Raw genomic sequence first — 18,551 nt, forward strand, 5'->3', positions numbered from 1 at the left:
GTGCTGTGGCTCAAGTGGTCACGTCCTAGCCTTGAACTAGCCTTGAGGAACAGCGCCAAGGCCCAGAGCTCAGGTTCCAGGACAGGAAACCCCCCCCCCCAAAAAAAACATAATTACTAGAAGCCATTGGTTAAAAACTTTTTATAAAACTGCCCTAAGTACCCAAGTAATATAATTTGATGATACTATCTAAATACTTCAACTTCAGCAGAGAAGCCAAAAGTTTAAAAACTGTTACAAAGTAAAGTAATAAATCAGAATATATTACTACTAATAATAATCATAAGATGAATTTATAGTGGTAGTCAAATTTGTAAGAAATGAGGCAATTTGCCATTCGTTTGCACTTAATAAGTGAGAAGGAATTTTCTAGATCTTTTTAAATATATAATAAGTTTAATGAAGAAACTATTCTGTTACATCATATGATAATCAGAAGAAGCTGATATTAGAACAAAGAGCAGATTGTACTGTTTTGGATGTTAATGTATACACTTATTTTGGTTGTGGGAAATTGTGTTCAAATTGGGGTATTTTTTTTGTTAGACTGGTGTCATATCAGTGGTTAATTTTAGGATAGAGTTTCCCTTTCCACAAGAATATGCACCTGATCTGTCTTTTTAGCCTTCCCATTATCAATGGCATACGAGTTGCACACCAACTTGTCTAGCTTCCTACCTTGACTGGCTTGGATTCTGTAGTCCTTCCAATCTTAACCTGTAGATAGTGCAGGATGGTGGAAATGATCCAATGCACCCAGCTATAGATTGAGAAGAAAGTCCACTAAACTTCCTGTTCTCAAGCCTCCTCAGTAGTTAAGAGTTCAGATGGGAACCCCTGGTACCAAGCAGTAAGAGTATTTCTTAAAGCAACTAGACATATGTATGACTTATGCATGTGAACACCTCAGGACAAGAATAAAAGTGCAGTGAAGCATAGAGGACAGGCCCAATTTTAACTAGCTACTTGGAGGCTGAATAAGCTTAGCTAGCTACTCTGGAGGCTGACATATGAAGACCACTATTCAAAGCCAGTCCAATCATGAAAATAAATGCGATTATCTCCAAAAATCAGAAGTGGAACAATGGCTTAAGTGGTAAATCAATATCCTAGGTAACAGAAGCATAGAGATGATGAAAGAATGAGCACTTGCACATGCGCATGCATGTATACATGTACATGTGTACACAAACACACACACACAAACATAAGTATTACAATGCGAAGTTCTTTTTCTTACCTTGCAGTACTCTATTTCCCTGTATTAGTTTACAAATTAACAAAATCAGCTAAGCACCTATTTACCTACAACTCATCATGTTTCTCTAAAGTCAACTCTCTTTTTGGAAACATGATTTATTTGACCCAAATGTAAACTATTCAGGAGTTTGATTCTTCTCCCTCAATTCTGTAGAATTAGATGATTGTTTAGCTTCATCCTAGCAATATAATTTGAGAAACCCTACATCAAGCAACGTAATTCTTTCACTAGAAGGGAAGCCTCTTTCAAACAATTAATAATAGGTTTTCCTTCTTCTTGCTAGCATCTGTAGTTTTATTATCTTCATATATTTCATGATCTGTCCGTGTATGACAAAGACTGCTGTGAAAATGAAAAGACCCTTCGCAGCACTTATCATTTATATACCATTCATAGATATGAAGGTGTTTAAATATTACTCAAATTGCTTTGGAATAAATCATGTTCACATTGACTATCGTGAAAAATAAGGATTGGTTTCTCAGCACATTAGGTAAGATCTTGATTGAAAGAAACCAGAAAAGTGAGGAACAACTCAACATATACATTCAAATGAAACAAAACAACCCAAGAAAACAAATTAATTCAGTACTCTAAAACCTGCGGAAAATGACCTGACTTAAAAAAAAATCAGCTATGACAAACTTATGAAAATCTTGACTACATTTGAGTCTACTCTTGTGAGGATAGAGATTAAAGCGCAGACTGGACAGAAAGATCTTTACACAATGATATGTAACTGTTATTCTAAATTCCAGGAAGAATAACATAACGTGGACTGAGCCCAAGATCATACACAAGTATCTGAAGAATAATCAGGATAATTTAGGGCTGGAGACGTGACAAAGTTGTAAGAACACCCATTTAGGGGGCACAAGACACTCAATTCAAAATCTAATATTATGGGTATTAAAGTAAAAAGCTATGATTTTAAATAAGTGGTATAATTGTAATATTTGAGTATTTGAGTGGAAAAATGCATGAGAGAGATAGAATATACCCATGGTACAATGCTTTCAATTTAAGTGAAAATGTTTTGTGGTACTTCAGACAAAATAGAGTTACCTCGCAAATGAGCATGGTTGTGCATTTGTGTGATGGAATTACTTTACTTACACAGGTGTAAATTATATAGATTTTATTTGGGTAGATTGTGCTTCTTGAACTAAGAACCTGGATGATGTCCCTGAGATTTTTCTCTCAAAGCTACCACTCTACTATTTTGAGCCACAGTTCCAATTCTGATTTTCTTTTGGTTGTTTGGTGATAAGAGGCTCCTGGACATTCCTTCCCAGGATGGCTTCAAACCATGATCATCAGATCTCAGCCTCCCGAGCAACCAGGATGCCAGGCAATAGCCGCCGATATTTTTCATAATTTAGTAAATTGTACAGTTCTTGAAATTATTCATTATCATTATAACCTGTGTAATATATGTGTGTTTGTATATATCAATGCATACAAATAGAAATACTTCAACATATTTCTGTATCTACAGTAGATTTATGAAATCATCCATTATAAAATAAAATGGAAACTAAAGTTAATAAGGAGCAAAACAAAGGAAATTATCACATGTCTTATTGGTGAATGGAATACGAATTGCGAAAATCACTTTGGGAAAACCATCTCTATGTTAACAAAATGGATAAGAGCTATTATTTCCAATCCATCTAATTGCCCATATTGTGCAACCTCACACATGAGTGTCAAAATCAAACCACACTTTTAGCCTTTGTTTTTAACTCACCTGTTACAAATTATGGGTTAGATGAAGTAATCAAATAAAGATTATAATAATATTATGTGAGGCTATGAATTAGAGCTGAAAATGATTTTAAATGTGATAATAATAGCTAATTAAATTGCATACTTCTTACTTTTACTCTGTCATGTACCTCATTCTCACATTAGGAAAATACATAGAAGGTTCTCACTAAATTATATGTACATTTATGATATAATGTATTGAAAGAATATGGGCACAGTGTGGTTTTAGGTTACTGAGACCTGTAGGGGGAAGTGTGTTTTTGAAGACTTGCAATACATTGGGATGAAGATGAAGGGAGGGATGTGCTTATTCTGGAAAACTGGCTAGAGGATTGTTCCCATAATGGTAGTGATGAATTCTTCCAAAAGGTTACAGTAAAATCACTTTCACAACCATGTTCACTGCTCCACTATTCATCATAGCAAAGTTACGAAAACAGCTCAGATGCCCTTTGGAGGAGTGATGGTTGGAGAAAGTGTGGCACATATACACAATTGGATTGCACCTATCCATTTTGAAGACTGTTACATTATTTGAAATGAAATGGATAGATCTAAAAATATATTAATGAGCTAAGTCAGAGCCAGACTAACCAAGAACCCATGTTATGTCTCATATTTGGAAGCTAGAACTTTATACAGGTTTACACAAAAATATTAACCAAAGCATGCTATTTGCAGAGGAGTATTTCAAAAGTGTATTTTCTTATAAAATTGAACTTTTAATCCAACAAAATATATGTCAGGAAACTATCACTTGGAAGATGTGAGGGGAAGTCAAAAGGAAGGAATAAAGAGATTTATGGAGGAAGAGAGTGAAAGTATATTATTCAATGCAGATAGTATGAAACTAGAAAAAATTAAAGTGGGGTGAGGTTTGAAAGGGTGTGGAAAAGTTATATAAAGATCCATTATACTTAAAAAAACTGATTTGTTGAATGGAAATTCCATTGTCCAAGTATTTAAGATTATAAGAATATAATTAAAAACATTGGAGACATCTGATCTTAAATTCTATTTCCATCTCTTCTAAAAAATGAAATTGTTTGGTCTATAAATTGATCAGAGGGATGAATTTCTTGGCTAGCTAGATCATTGCACATCTGTCTCTCTCTTCCTCTCTCCCCTTTCATGGTTCTCATCAGTAATATGATTGCTCCATAATTATCCTAATTTATTTTGCTTTTATATTTTTGGTTGCATCATTTCACTTTCTGCTCAGCCATTTACCAAGTAATTTAAATGGAAGACATTATTTCCTATTTTCTCATTCCTAAAATAAGCTGCACATGAAGACACCACTGATCCTCATTTTCAGTCTGTACCTTTGAATACGGAGGAAAACCTTTCCTCTGCTCTCTATCAATTCCCTACTCTCCAGTTAGAATAATTTAGAATAGTAAAAATGAAAAAAGAGAAAATAAATAATAGTGAAAAAAACAGATGCCAAAAATTCACCGGATATTTCTGACCAGTTCATCCAATGTGAACTATTGGGGAAATACATGAACACCTCATACTCACTGGCACTCAAAGTCTCTGGCTAGGCAATTCTGATGAAGATGAGGAACAAGATGAAAAAGTGAGAAATGGTATCAATTGCAAGAGAAAAATGGAATAGGATCCAAGCAAATTTCTTTTTTGGTCTGCTGAAAATAATCGCCTTACTACAGTGCAGAGACTACTTTCCAAAAAGGCCACTCATGTGAATACTAGTGATGACGATGAGTACACCCCTCTTCATTGAGAAGCTTTCAGTGGACACTTAGACATTATCTATGAGTTGGGGGCTCAAGGTAGATATTCATGTAATAATTGTGAATGGTTGGACACCCCTGCACAGTACTTATACATGGAATAATAACAGAGTGGCTTCTTTATTTCATCATGATGCAGCTACCAATGGCCAAACTAAAGGCCTCTTGACCCCCTTGCATCTTGCTGCTGGGAATAGAAATAGCAAAGTTATGCTAGATCTCCTGTTGAAACATTATATCAAACCAGGTCTGAAGCACAACTTGGAAGAAACTGCATTTGATATTGCCAAAAGAATAAGTATGTATCACTACCTCTTTGAAGTTGTGGAAAGCTGTACAAATTGTTCTCCTAAGTCCTAATGGTTTGGGTAAATTTCTTAAATTTCAAAATTGCCAGTCCATCCTATGTGTCCATACAAAATATTTTCACAATACAAAGCAACAGCAATATCTTACTTTAAAAATTCATGAATTCCATGGCATTCTTCCAAGTGAATTGCCTGACTTTGATGTCAATATACATTCAAGTTGTTTGTATACATCTATAATGATTTCTGTAGCGTTTGTGATTTTTTAATAAGAAATAATTTTAACTTATCTGTTGAAATGAGTAGTACAGAAACTAAAGATATTTCTGGTGCTTGCCTGAAAAAAGTATATTTTAAAATATTTAGTATTCTGTTTGTATAATATCCATAATCTAGTTCATTCTCTCCTAGATATAATACTTTGAATTCGATACTGTTTTATAATATATATGTTCATTAATGTGTCCTTTCAGATTGCATTCCATATAGAAAAGGTTTAAGATTCCTTTAATTCCTAGGTCCTTATAGAATTTTATTTCTTTGGGATAAAATGAAAATTGTTATCTAATTTCAAAACTTTTATAAAGGTTATGCAGTGTAAAGACCTTTATAAAAAGGTGAAGACTGAATGGTGTAAAACTACCTTTTATTCCTATGAATTACATGTATAATTACACTTGTATATTTGTAATCAACTGTTTTTCATTTCTTCACAAATTTTCATATCATCCTTGTGCAAGAGCCATGTTAATCTATATATTATAATATGGGTGGATTTGCTGCTGAAGAATGTAGTTTCCTGTAAATTTAAGTAATTAATGATGCAATCTTAAGACAGGCATATATCCTTGGTTGCCTATTTGTAACAAGGAAACCTTATTGTTTCCTAAATTGCTATTCATCTTATTTCTGTAAAATTCTGTTTATGGTGGAAAAAACTTATATTGATAGGTCCACCTGTATCCATATTTAAAAAAAAATTTTCCCTTCCCCTCCACAAATTATACCAACATCAAATACAGTGAAAACAGGGGTTATGCCATGTGGGAGGGACATACAAAGTAACACAGAAATCATCTTATAAATAAGTTAGAAATAATTACAGGAAAAAAATTTGAATTCTTATTTTGGGGTTCATTTCACCTAGCATCAACTTATCTAACAATTTCTGCGTGTCTCAGACATACACTAATAATTGCTAATAAGGGAAACCATGGGACCTATGTTACTTTGGGCCTGGCTTACTTCACTTAATATCATTTTTTCCAAGTTTTCCATTTCCTAACAAATGGGGCAATATCATTCTTTCAGATAGAGACATAGAATTCCATTGTGTATATATACCACATTTTCTTGATCCATTCATCTACTGAGGGGCATCTGGGTTGGTTCCATATTTTAGCTATGGTAATACTGCAATAAATATATTTGTGCTGGAAGCTTTTTTATGGTCTAGTTTGTGATCATTTGGGTAAATGCCCAAAAGTGTGATTGCTGTATCATAGGGAAGCTCTATGTGAAGTCTTTGGAGGAACCTCCATACTACTTTCCAAAGTGGTTGAAAAAGATTACACTCCCATTAACCATGCATTAAGGTTCCCTTTTGTCCACATCCCCTCCAGCATCTGTTCTTATTAGAGTTCTTGATTATAGCCATTCTAACTTGGGTGAGGTGATATATCAATGTTGATTGATTTGCATTTCTTTTATGGCTAGGGACGTTGAGCATTTCTGCATGCGTTTATTGGTCATCCTCCTTTCCTCTTCAGAGAAGTTTCTCTTTAAGTCTTTCGCCCACTTATTTATTGGGCAGTATTTTCTTTGAGTATTTGTGTTGGGGGATTTAATTTTTTGATTTCCAGGTCTGTTTTAGGTATGAAACCCTTGTTGGTTGTATGGCAAGAGAAGATCATCTCCGATTCCGTGGGCTTTCTATTGATCTTGCTAGTTATGTCCTTTGCCATGCAGAAGCTCTGCAATTGCATGCAATCCCATTTGTCCAACCTTTCTTTCATTTGTTTTGCTTCTGGGTTTCTTTTCAGAAAATTTCAGCCTTTGTCAAGGAGACCTAGGCTTTCTACGATTCCATCCTGTAATGTTTAAAGAATATTTGCTTTCACTCCGAGGTCTTTGATCCATTTGGAGTTGATTCTGGTACAGGGTGATCTATAAGGATCTAGCCTTAATTTTCTACAAGTGATTAACCAATTTTGCTAGTACCATTTACTGATCAGCCTGTCTTTCTTCGATTTTATCTTTTTAGATCCTTTATCAACTATTAGATGATTATGGGCCTGTAGGTTCATTTCTGGGTTTTCAATTCTAGTGCATTGTTCCTGAGGTCTTTTCTTGTGCCAGTAAAAAATGTTTAAATTACTATGGCTTTGTAGTAGAGTTTGAAATTTGGTATTGATATTCCTCCAACACTGTTCTTTCTGTTAAGGATCGCTTTTTGCAATTAGGGGTCTTTTGTTGTTCCATATGAATTTTTGGATTGCCTCTTCTATTTCCTTGAAGAAGGGGGTTGGAATATTGATAAGTATGGCATTGAACTTGTAGATAGCTTTGGGAAATATTGCTATTTCACAATGTTCATCCTTCCTATCAAGGAGCATGGGAGGTTTTGTCACTTTCTAAGTTCTGTTTTGATTTCCTTTTCCAGATTTTTAAAGTTTTCATAATAGAAGTCATTCACTTCTTTGGTTAAGTTAATTCCTAGGTATTTTATTTTTGTGGGGCTATTACAAATGGAAAACCTTTCTTGATTTGAGCCACGCTTTTCTCATTGTTGGCATATAGGAAAGCCATTGATTTTTGAGGGTTAATTCCATACCCTGCTATTTTGCCCAAGTTTTGAATTAGCTTGAGTAATTTGGGAGTGGAGTCCGTGGGATTCCTTAAGTACAAGATTATGTCATCTGCAAAGAGGGAGAATTTTACTTCTTCTTTCCCTATTTGCATCCCTTTTATTTTGGCATCTTGTCTTATTTCTGTAGCTAGGTATTCTAATACTAAATTGAAGAGAAGTTGAGAGTGGACATCCTTGTCTCATTCCTGTGTTAAGAGGAAATGGCTTTAGTTTTTCACCATTAATTATAATGCTGGCTGTAGGTTTTCCATATACAGCTTTTATTATATTGAGGAATGTTCCATAGATTCCTAATTTTTCCAGAACCTTTATCATAAAGGGGTTTTCGATCTGGTCCAATGCTTTTTCTGCAGCTGTTGAGATAACCATGTGCTTTTAATCCTTGCTCTTGTTGATGTGATAAATTATATTAATTGATTTGTGTATATTCAACCAGTATGCAGCAACTCTAATCCTAGGCATTTACCTGAAAGATTACAAACCAGGATATAGTAACTATTTCAGCACAACAATGCTTACTGAATCAGCCCAGATACTCCTCAAGAGAGAAATGATTCAAGAAAATGTAATGCACACACACACACACACACACACACACACACACACACACACACACACACACAAAGGAAATCCTACTTACCCTTCAGAAAGAGTATTGTACCCTTTGTATCTCTCATTTCTCATTTCTTCTGCCTGGTATCCAATTGTTGTCGTAATGTCCCTGTACTGCAGTAAGTGACACACGCAAACTGATGTAAAAGATTTTCAGAGATTTGGCTAGCCATAGATTCCTAAATATGAGTACTATGCTCATTCTCTTTGTTTATTCATGCCTTTGAGTAGTGATTGCACAGTTTCATTTGTACCATTTGCTACACAGAAAAGAGATGAACACACATTCATGGATATACATACATACATGGATATATCCACGCATATGGGTATATATTAAATACTTGAATTCATTTTATGTTTTTGAGAATTACTGAGCTAACAAAAATCACATGCATTTTACTTCCTAGTCAATTCTTTCAAAGCCTAAATAGCTTTGTCTCCTTTGAATACATAATTTTAAAGAGAATATCACCATCTCTAATCTTTCAGTGGCCTTGAAATTAGATGTTCCAATGGGAAAAAGTTATTTAGCCAGTCCCAAATTGTGCCTTTTCCAAGTTATCAGATATTCAATCTATCACATGTCCAAATAATAGAGAATGGGAACAGGTCTATATTGAGCACTCACAGTAGAGAGCTCTCTGAACTTTCTCAGGAAGAGCTTTCTGCGATTGTGGGATGGATAGGGCTGGATAATATACAAACAGACATCATAGATTGAAAGTACAGATGTCCCTCAGTAGATGAATGGATCAAGAAAATGTGGTTTATATACACAATGGAATTCTATGCCTCCATAAGAAAGAATGACATTGCCCCATTTGTTAGGAAATGGAAAAACTTGGAAAAAATTATATTGAGTGAAGTAAGCCAGGCCCAAAGAAACATAGGTCCCATGGTTTCCCTTATTTGCAATATCTAGTATATGTATGAGTCAAGTGGAAAAGGTCAGATAATGTGATGTTAGGAAAATGAACCCTTAGATATGTATTTTAATGTTATTTTCTTTCATGAATGTGTTTCTAACGCATTTATAAGATTATCTCTTTATTGCTTTGTATGTCCTTCCCCCACAGTATGACCCCTGCTTTCACTATATTTGATGTCAGTATAACTTGTGGAGGAGATGGGGAAAAACCCATTGTTTAAGGATACAGGTGGTCCTGTTGCAACAATGAGAAGTACAAGTTGTCATGTCCAAAACGAGCTTTACAACGTCGGTGCGGGGGGGGGGGGGGAAGGGGGGGAAGGAGAAGGATTGGGATTGGGGGGAGGGGGGAGGCTGGGAAGGGATGTGAAGGGTAAACAAAGGAGGAGGCTGCAATGCTTGGCAAGAAATGTACACATTATCCTGCCCATGTAATTGTAACCCCTCTGTACAGTATGTTCACAAATAAAATTAAATTAAATTAAAAAAGAAAGAAAGTATTGTGCTAAGTTGACACCTGAGATATTGGATGTTTTAACTGCATAGTATTGGTTTTCATGAATCAGTTAATCAGATTCTTTACACCATATGATGTTACTAGACTGTGGAATGCATGTTTATTGCATTTACTTTGTATAACATATTTTGAAATTTGGTATAAAACGTTCACCATTTTTTTAATATGGATTACTCCTAGTTGTCAAGAGTGAGGAAATGCCCTGGAACTTTGTAATTTGAAGTCTTATGTTGCCATGTGTCATATCCTATTTTCCTTTTACAGAGTTGGTAAAAAATTATATGTAATTTAATTTATTTTATTGTATTTTGGGTCCGGTCGTGGGGCCTGAACTCTTGGCCTGGGTACTGTCCCTCAGCTCTTCAGGTCAAGGCTGGCACTCTACCACATGAGCCATAGCACCACTTCTGGCTTTTTTTCTGCTTATGTGGTGCTGAGGAATCGAACCCAGGGCCTTAAGCATGCAAGGCGAGCGCTCTACCACTGAGCCAACTTCCCAGCCCTGTAATTTATTTTTATTTGTATTTATTATCTATTACAGAATTTGAACTCAGAGACTGGGCACTGCTCCTGAGATCTTTTGCTCAAGGTTAGCTCTCTACAACTTCGAGCCACAGTATCAATTTTAGTTTTCAGTGATTAATTGGTGATAGGTGTCCCAAGGGGACTTTTCTCAACCTGGCTTTGAACTGTGATCCTCATATACCAGCCTCCAGATTAACCAATATCACAGGCATGAGCTACCTCCACCCGGTTATACGTAATTTAAACTGTAGTTTTCTGAAGTCTTTCATCCTACACTGAATATTTTTTCTAATGAGCTTTCTAATAAATATGTAATATAATCAATTTTGAAAAGTACTGTGTACCTCACACTTATTTGTGGCATTTCTGAAATCGAAGTTTCTCTGTGTGTCAGGGTGGATATTTTTGCCTGTAACAAGTACTATTGTTGAACACATAACATCTGGCTACTTACAGAACAAAGGATGTGAAGCTAGAGTAGCCAGATAAAGAACTTCCAGGACAATTCAATGCAACTCATGTACTCTCTCTGTAGGTGAATAGGCAGCATAGAAAAGAAATTCTTATATTTGAAAGTGATTGAGTGTGTGTGCACATAGGTGTTCACTTATTTATCTGTTATTATAGTTGTAGATATATTCACTAATATAAAACAATATTTCATATATATATATATGCAGTAACAGTTTCCAAAATCCAGGGAACCACCTCCATGGGCATCGCTTTCCTATGTTGCTCTCTGGGTAATAAGAATGAAACGTGGAATTGTCCTGTTGTAGAGAAATTACTCAGAGATTCAAACATTTTTCTTTTAATATGTTGCTTGTTCCTAACTCTAAGATTAGGCAGTCTGTTAAGATATATGTTATATTATAATAAATTTAATATATTATATATAATGTATAATTATTATAAATTATATTTCATATAAAACCTGAGAATATTATATATTTATAAGGAAAAATACAAAAAACGTATCAGTCCATACTTTCCTAGCCATGATTAGATTCAGTACAGTTAAGCACATTACATCTCAACAGGAAAATTCTACTGAAGTTCTAATCCCCTTGAGCTAGATAAGGAGAAATCCTGTAAAAGAAGCCTCTCCTCAATTATGAGAAAAGATATGTTTTGAAGTTTAGTTTAGTTTAGTTTTTTTATTTTTTGGCCAGTCATGTGACCTGAACTCTGGGCCTGGGCCCTGTCCCTCAACTCTTCAGCTCAAGGTTAGTGCTCTATCACTTGAGCCATAGCGCCACTTGTGGCTTTTTCAGCTTATGTGGTGTTGAGAAATCGAACCCAAGGCCTCATGCATACCAGACAAGCATTCTACCACCGAGACACTAATCCAGCCTAAGTTTGCAAGTTTTTGAGAAGAGGAATTTGGCATTTGCTTTGCATCCTTGATTAGTCATGAATAGATATTATTTGGCTCCAAATTTTGTCTCCTTATAGGTTCCCTAAACAGTTACACATCAGCCTCATTCCATCACATATCGTTAAGTCCTTCTTTTATTTCTTTTTATCATTATTGTTTTGTTGTCATTGTATTGCTGATCCTGAAGCTTGAACTCATGGCCTAGGCAGTGTCCCTGAGCTCATTGCTAGTGTTCTACCACTTGAGCCGTGCACCACTTCTGGCTTTTTCTGTCTGGACATGCTTTGAATCATAATATTCAGATCTCAGCCTCCAGGGTAGCTAGGATTACAGGTGTGAGCCACCAGTGCCAAGCAAGTCCCTCTCTTTTAGATATTATTCTAAAAGCCTCCAATGCAAGGTCACTCCTAAGATAGTAAATGGAACTATGCCAATAGTTCCTTTAATTGTTCTCACTGTGGTGTTTCTTTTACAAATTATATTGAAACTACTTCACTGTTCTCTTCCTAATCCATGATTCTAGATGTTTTAGTAATAATTAATTAAATTTAGCGACTATAAACCCTAAATCTCTCAATTATTAATTTCATTTAATTCTTTCAATATGATTATATTTCAATACAAATATGAACTTATACTCACCTTCTTGAATCTACCCCTTGGCATGAGCTGTGCCTGGGCCTATTCTACCTCAAATGCAAGAGGTTGGCAAAAGAATACCCTACAGCATTCCTGCCTAAGAGTGAGGACAAGTAGTTGCGTGCCTAAAAGAAGCAATGCATTCCTGACATGGGAAGGGGTGGGAGAGGCAAGAGCCTAGAGAGCAAACTGGCAGTCACAACATTTAACAACTTCTCCATTGGGGACACTGATCTCCTGCAAAGTGGCAGTGATATAACTCACCTAGTGAATTATCATATATGAAGGAAGTTGTCATGTCTCACTACACAACTCACTTGTAGTCAAAGAGAGGATCATTCTTTTGTGTCCTCCTTAGGCCCAGTCTCATTTTATCTTCATCTTAGACTTTGCCCAGACTCTATTCCTACCAGAAGGTCCCTGATGAGGAGGAATGTGTGATCTCTTGGCTTTTGATTAGCCCTATGGGAACTAAGGCTACTTTTAATTTTGTTCCTGTTCATTCTGACAAGGCTGTGGTGGGTGGTGGGAAAGCTCATTCTCTGAATTGTTCCCTATTACCAAATCTCTTCAGAGAAAGTCAAGGAATGACAGATTCTGCCTGAGGGAGTGAGTTTCTCCATTTCCAAAGAGGTCAATTAATATCTGATTATGAGGCCCACGTGGTGGTCCTTCCCCAGGTCTTCCAAACAGGAGTGGATGTTACCTCAGACACCAAGCCATCCTCATAATTCTTCAGCTCTTTCTCATGAAAATAAAGGTCACAGGATTTGAGTTGAGAAACAAGGAGAATTGAGAGTAGCAGAAGAATCATTGGCATGGGGAGGAATTAGAAACACTGTGTGAAAAAAGGGCTCAGAAAATCTAGGAACACTCACATCATTTGGGAATCACATCAGAGGATTCGGGAATAAAATTAATGAATTACTACCTAAATTAGTAACTCCACTGCTCTGACTACATTACAAGTGTTCTCTCAAAAGGTAGGTGTACTAATTTGATGAGGAAAAAGGAGCACATTGTTTCCTCACAAAGTTCTACTAAGTATCTTCTTCCATAACCCAGGTTGTTCTTACCCTGTACTTGTTGGTTACTTTCCTTTGCTGGATTCAATCAATGACACTTGAAAGTGTTATCATCTTCAGACATGTAATTACATTTTGTTTTAATCCATTTTTTACAATATAAAACAAATTTTTGGGGAAAATATGTCTATGCTATATTTTCTTCCATGCCATATTTATTTGATGTTATTAATAGTTTCATTTTTAAAACCTGAGGAAAATGTTTTGTTACTGTTAGCACTAATTAGTTGCACCTTTTTTTTATATTTTTCCATATCTGTATATTTGTTATTAAGCTTCTAACATTGTCTTTTCCCCCTACTGTTGCCTTCTTAAAATTGCTTCAAATTATAAACTCTATATGATGATCTGTATGTGTTCACTGATATACTTAAATTTTTATCTAATATGCACATTTTATATGATATTTTCATCCTATTGTAACTGCTCTGAAATCAATATGGAAGTCAAAACGCAATGCCACAAAACCAGTGAAATTAAGATTAGGTATCTATCCAAAAATATGTAGCAATAATATAGTAGAAACATCCACTTCTCTTATATACCAAAACATGTTTATAGCTATGAAAGGTGCATTTTCTTTATTCTCTCTTTATGGAACATCCAGGTTGATTACACAGCTTGGTTGCTATGAATATTGCTGCCATGAACATATATGTTCATATTGATTTATATTCTTTCAGTATGTATCCAAGTTGCAATAATGGTCTTCAATATATTTGTCTTTTTTGTATCGTGTAAACTTCCATTATGATCCCCATATGGGTTTCACTAGTTTACAATGCCACACCACCCAGCACAGTTCCTGATTTATTTCAACCTCTCCAGCAGTTTTTTTATTTGCGTGGTGATAGCTCTTCTGGTGTGTAAGATGGGATCTCAGTGAATTTCCCATTTATTTTCCTATGTATTTCCTATGTGGATAAGAATCTCAAAGATTTCATTTATTTACTAAACATATTGGTATTTCGTTCTTGATCAGTGTCTTTCTTTGTCTTTTGGTATTTGATCAATTTTTAAGTTTTATAATATTTGTTTTTTTCCCATTCCAAATACTCACTTTAGTAAAAAGATTTTTTTTCATTACAGTGGTGTATTGCTTGGATATATTGATTTTGTGAAGGCAAAGAGAATTTGATATTGTTCTCTCATTCAAATTAGAAGCCTATAAAAATGAAGTGAACCTGATTAAATGAAGTTCTTTCTGCACATTTTCTCCGGTACAGATTTCTCTGATTTAAGAAATGTATATTTTATGTCATGCTGGATGCCTATCTAAGTCTGTGTTTGGATGATACAGTAAGAATTGCAGAATTCGCCACATAGATTTTGGAGCAAAGGCTTACAGCTGGTAACTGGGCAATGATTCAGAAGACAGCTGAGGCTGAAGCTATGATCCCTTCTACCTGTGTTCAGTTCCCAATCCCTTGTAATACACCCTCACTTCCCATACGATGGTTTCTTTTTCTATCCAAAAGGTTTCTGGAGCTTAATGTTATTCTGGCCTCCTAGTAGGCCAACATGAGGGGGAGTGAAAGCAAGCAAGGCAGATATGGCAGAGGAAATTATTTTTTTTAATTGTGTAAATACCATACAGAGGGGTTACAATTACATGGGCAAGGTAATGAGTACATATCTTATCAAGAATTGTGGCCTCCTCCTTTGATTCCCCTTCCCATCTCTTCCCAACTCACCACCCCCACCCCGTGGTCCCTCTTCAGACCCCCCCTCCCACTAAAGTTGTAAAGTTCGTTTTTCAACATAACGTCTTGCACATCTCATTGTTGCAATGGATCCACCTGCACCCCAATTTAAACAATTTGGTTTTTCACTTCCCCTGCACAAAGTATGCCAATATCAAGTGCAGTGAATACAGGGGGCATACAGTGAGGGAGGGACATAAAAAGCAACAAAGAAATCATCTTATAAATATGATAGAAACAATCACAAGAAAGAAAAAAATTGAATTCTTATGTTGGGGTTCATTTCGCCTAACATCAACTTATCTCACAGTTTCTGCTTGTCTCAGACATGTACTAGTTATTGAAAATAAGAGAAACCATGAGACCTATGCTTCTCTGGGCCTGGCTTACTTCATGTAAAAAAATTTTTGGTCGGTTTTGGGGCTTGAAATCTGGGCCTTGGCACTGTCCCTCAATTCTTCAGCACAACTCTAACACTATCCCACTTAAGCCACAGTGTCTCGTGCAGCTTTTACTGCTTATGTGGGGCTGAGGAATCGAACCTAGGGCCTCATGCATGCAATGCAAGCACTCTACCACTCTACCACCTTCCCAGCCCTGGCAGAGGGTTTTTATCTGAAGATCCATCACACTTGGGAGCTTCTGGCTGAAAACTCCAGAAAGACAAAAGTGAAGAAACACTTAAGAGAAAATGTAAAACAGAAAGCCACAATGTTTAACCCTAAAACAAATTTCTAGGATAAGGAGACTCACGAATTGGTGTCATCTAAGGAGAAAACGGAAATATTCAGGAAGAATGAGAAGGAAGTGGGAGGGAATAGAGAAAAAGAGACCTAGACTACCTAGAGCTGGGACCTCAATGTGAGCTTAATTTTACTGGGGAAACCAACCCCAAGGATGCAATACCTTACAATTTTGATTACTCTCTCTCATGCTACAAAGCCTAATCCAGATCCACTTCCACTCAGCATGGTGTCCATTCTGGGAACCAGATTGAATGCTGGAGGTTCCCAGGGGATGCAAAGAGTGAAAACCATAGGGCTAAAGCTCAGAAAAGACACATGCCATCAATTCTCACATGTCATTTGTCAATGTAAGTTCTACAACCAAGCCTGGTAACAATGGGGATGGGAATAGATATTGAGAGCACTATAATAATATCTACTATTATTATCATATAATAATCTAACATCTATTGTTTCATGAAAGGGAGAGAGATAGCTTTTCTCCCTTTTTAGGTGTATGGGACAGGGCATTCTATAGAATGTTTTTCAATTGGAGACTCTCTGAAGCTTTTCTCCCAAGATTGTGGCTATGAAGTTTTGGGAAGGAGAATTACAGTGGAAAAGTGAGTTCTCAAGCTGGGTACTGATGGCTGACACCTATATTCTGAGCCTGAGATCTGAGGATTATGATTTGAAGTCAGTCTGGGCAGGAAAATCCATGAGACTCATCTCCAATTAAACAAAAAGAGCCCGAATTGGATCTGTGGCTCAAATGTTAGAGCATTAGCTATGAGTGGGTGGGGGAGACAGAATCTTGACCCTGAATTTAAACCCAGGAGTGGGGGATGGGTGGAAATGTATTCTCAGTGCATGAAATCAAAGTTGTATGGTCCACATCACTATTGATGTTAACTTTGGGGTAGAGTTGATCAGTTTTATTCTGGAAATGATTTGTTCCACTCTTCTCTGTCCTGTATTCTTTAAAAGAAACAGCTTTGAGCAATCTATACCTAAGATGTGTGGATTGCACTGAAGCATTGGTTTCATTTTTTTTCTACTTACAAAATGATACATAAATAGTGTAAAAAGGAGTTTTAATTTAATATGTCGGTTTGTGAGTACATCTTGATCGATGTCATTAATTTGATCATTCTTCTCTATCTCACCCAACCCCACCCCCTACATTTACGTGGTCACATTTTCACACATGTACATTGAATATTATGACTGGATTCTCCCACTGCACCAGTTTGGCAAAGAAATTTCTTCCTTGTACAGGCAAGGAAGATGAACCTGAGGACTACAAGCCCAAGACAGCATAGCTATTACTTTGCATCAAGATTATTTGACTTACAAAATCTTCACCAAAAGAAGCATTATAAAAAAGAACATGGCCAGGAACTAGAAGCATCTATCTTTGTGTGTGTGTGTGTGTGTGTGTGTGTGTGTGTTGGTTCTGGTGCCTGAGTGTTGTCCCTGAGCTGCTTTGCTAACTGTTAGCACTCTACCACTTGAGCCACAGTACCACTTCCAACTTTATGGTAGTTAATTGGAGGTAAGAATCTCATGGACTTTCTATCCTGGCCTCATTTTAACCCACAATCTTCAGACCTCAGTTTCCTGAGTAGCTAGGATTGCTGGTGTGAGCAACTGGCAGCTAGCAAAATATCTATTAGTTACACATGTGGAGCAATTGGTCATTTGATACTGGTGACACTCAACCTTGCTAATTAGGAGGCAGAGATTTATAAGAATGATATCATGACCAGTTTTGACAAAAAAATTCGTAAGAAAACTACAAAAACAAAGAAAGTTAGATATAGTGTTAACTTACTATGTGGAAGCCATAGGTAAGAGATCATTGCTCAAGGGAGGCTTGACCTGAAAAATAATCTAAAGTGGTTAGAGCTTTAGCACCGTCAACCACCAGTAGTGCCAAAGGAAAAAGAAAAGAAGAAAACAGAAAATGAAAGGAAAGGATAAAAAGGAACTATTTGCTCTTCATTCGTGGTTTCATTTCATTGGATACAAGAATTGAGAGTATTTTGTTAATTGTTTTAGGATTCAGGCCTGTCTAATATAAAAGCATTTATTTCAGGTAAATATTGTATTATTACTATTTATTAACTTATTATTAGACATTTAGGTTTGGAGATTGAAATCATGGTTTTGTATATATTAGTCAAGTTCTACAACTTAGCTGTACCCAAGCTCTCTTGTATAGATTTGAAAATTGTTTATGAATTCTTCAATAGTTAGCAATTCTACTTTTCATCTTATATTTTCTCTCCCACCTTTTCCCATATGTATTTTAGTTTATGTGTTGAAAACTCCTCAATTTTATCTTCTAAATTTAGAATTTTGCTTTTGAGTTTACAGAGAAGTCAGTTATTTGTGACACCTTTTAAAATTATATACAGGTATATGTATTTCATATATATGATTGATTCTTATAGTTCATTGCAATAAGC

The sequence above is a fragment of the Dipodomys spectabilis genome, unplaced genomic scaffold (genome assembly GCF_019054845.1).
Source record: "Dipodomys spectabilis isolate Male_0828 unplaced genomic scaffold, ASM1905484v1 ptg000144l, whole genome shotgun sequence".
Classification (NCBI taxonomy): domain Eukaryota; kingdom Metazoa; phylum Chordata; class Mammalia; order Rodentia; family Heteromyidae; genus Dipodomys; species Dipodomys spectabilis.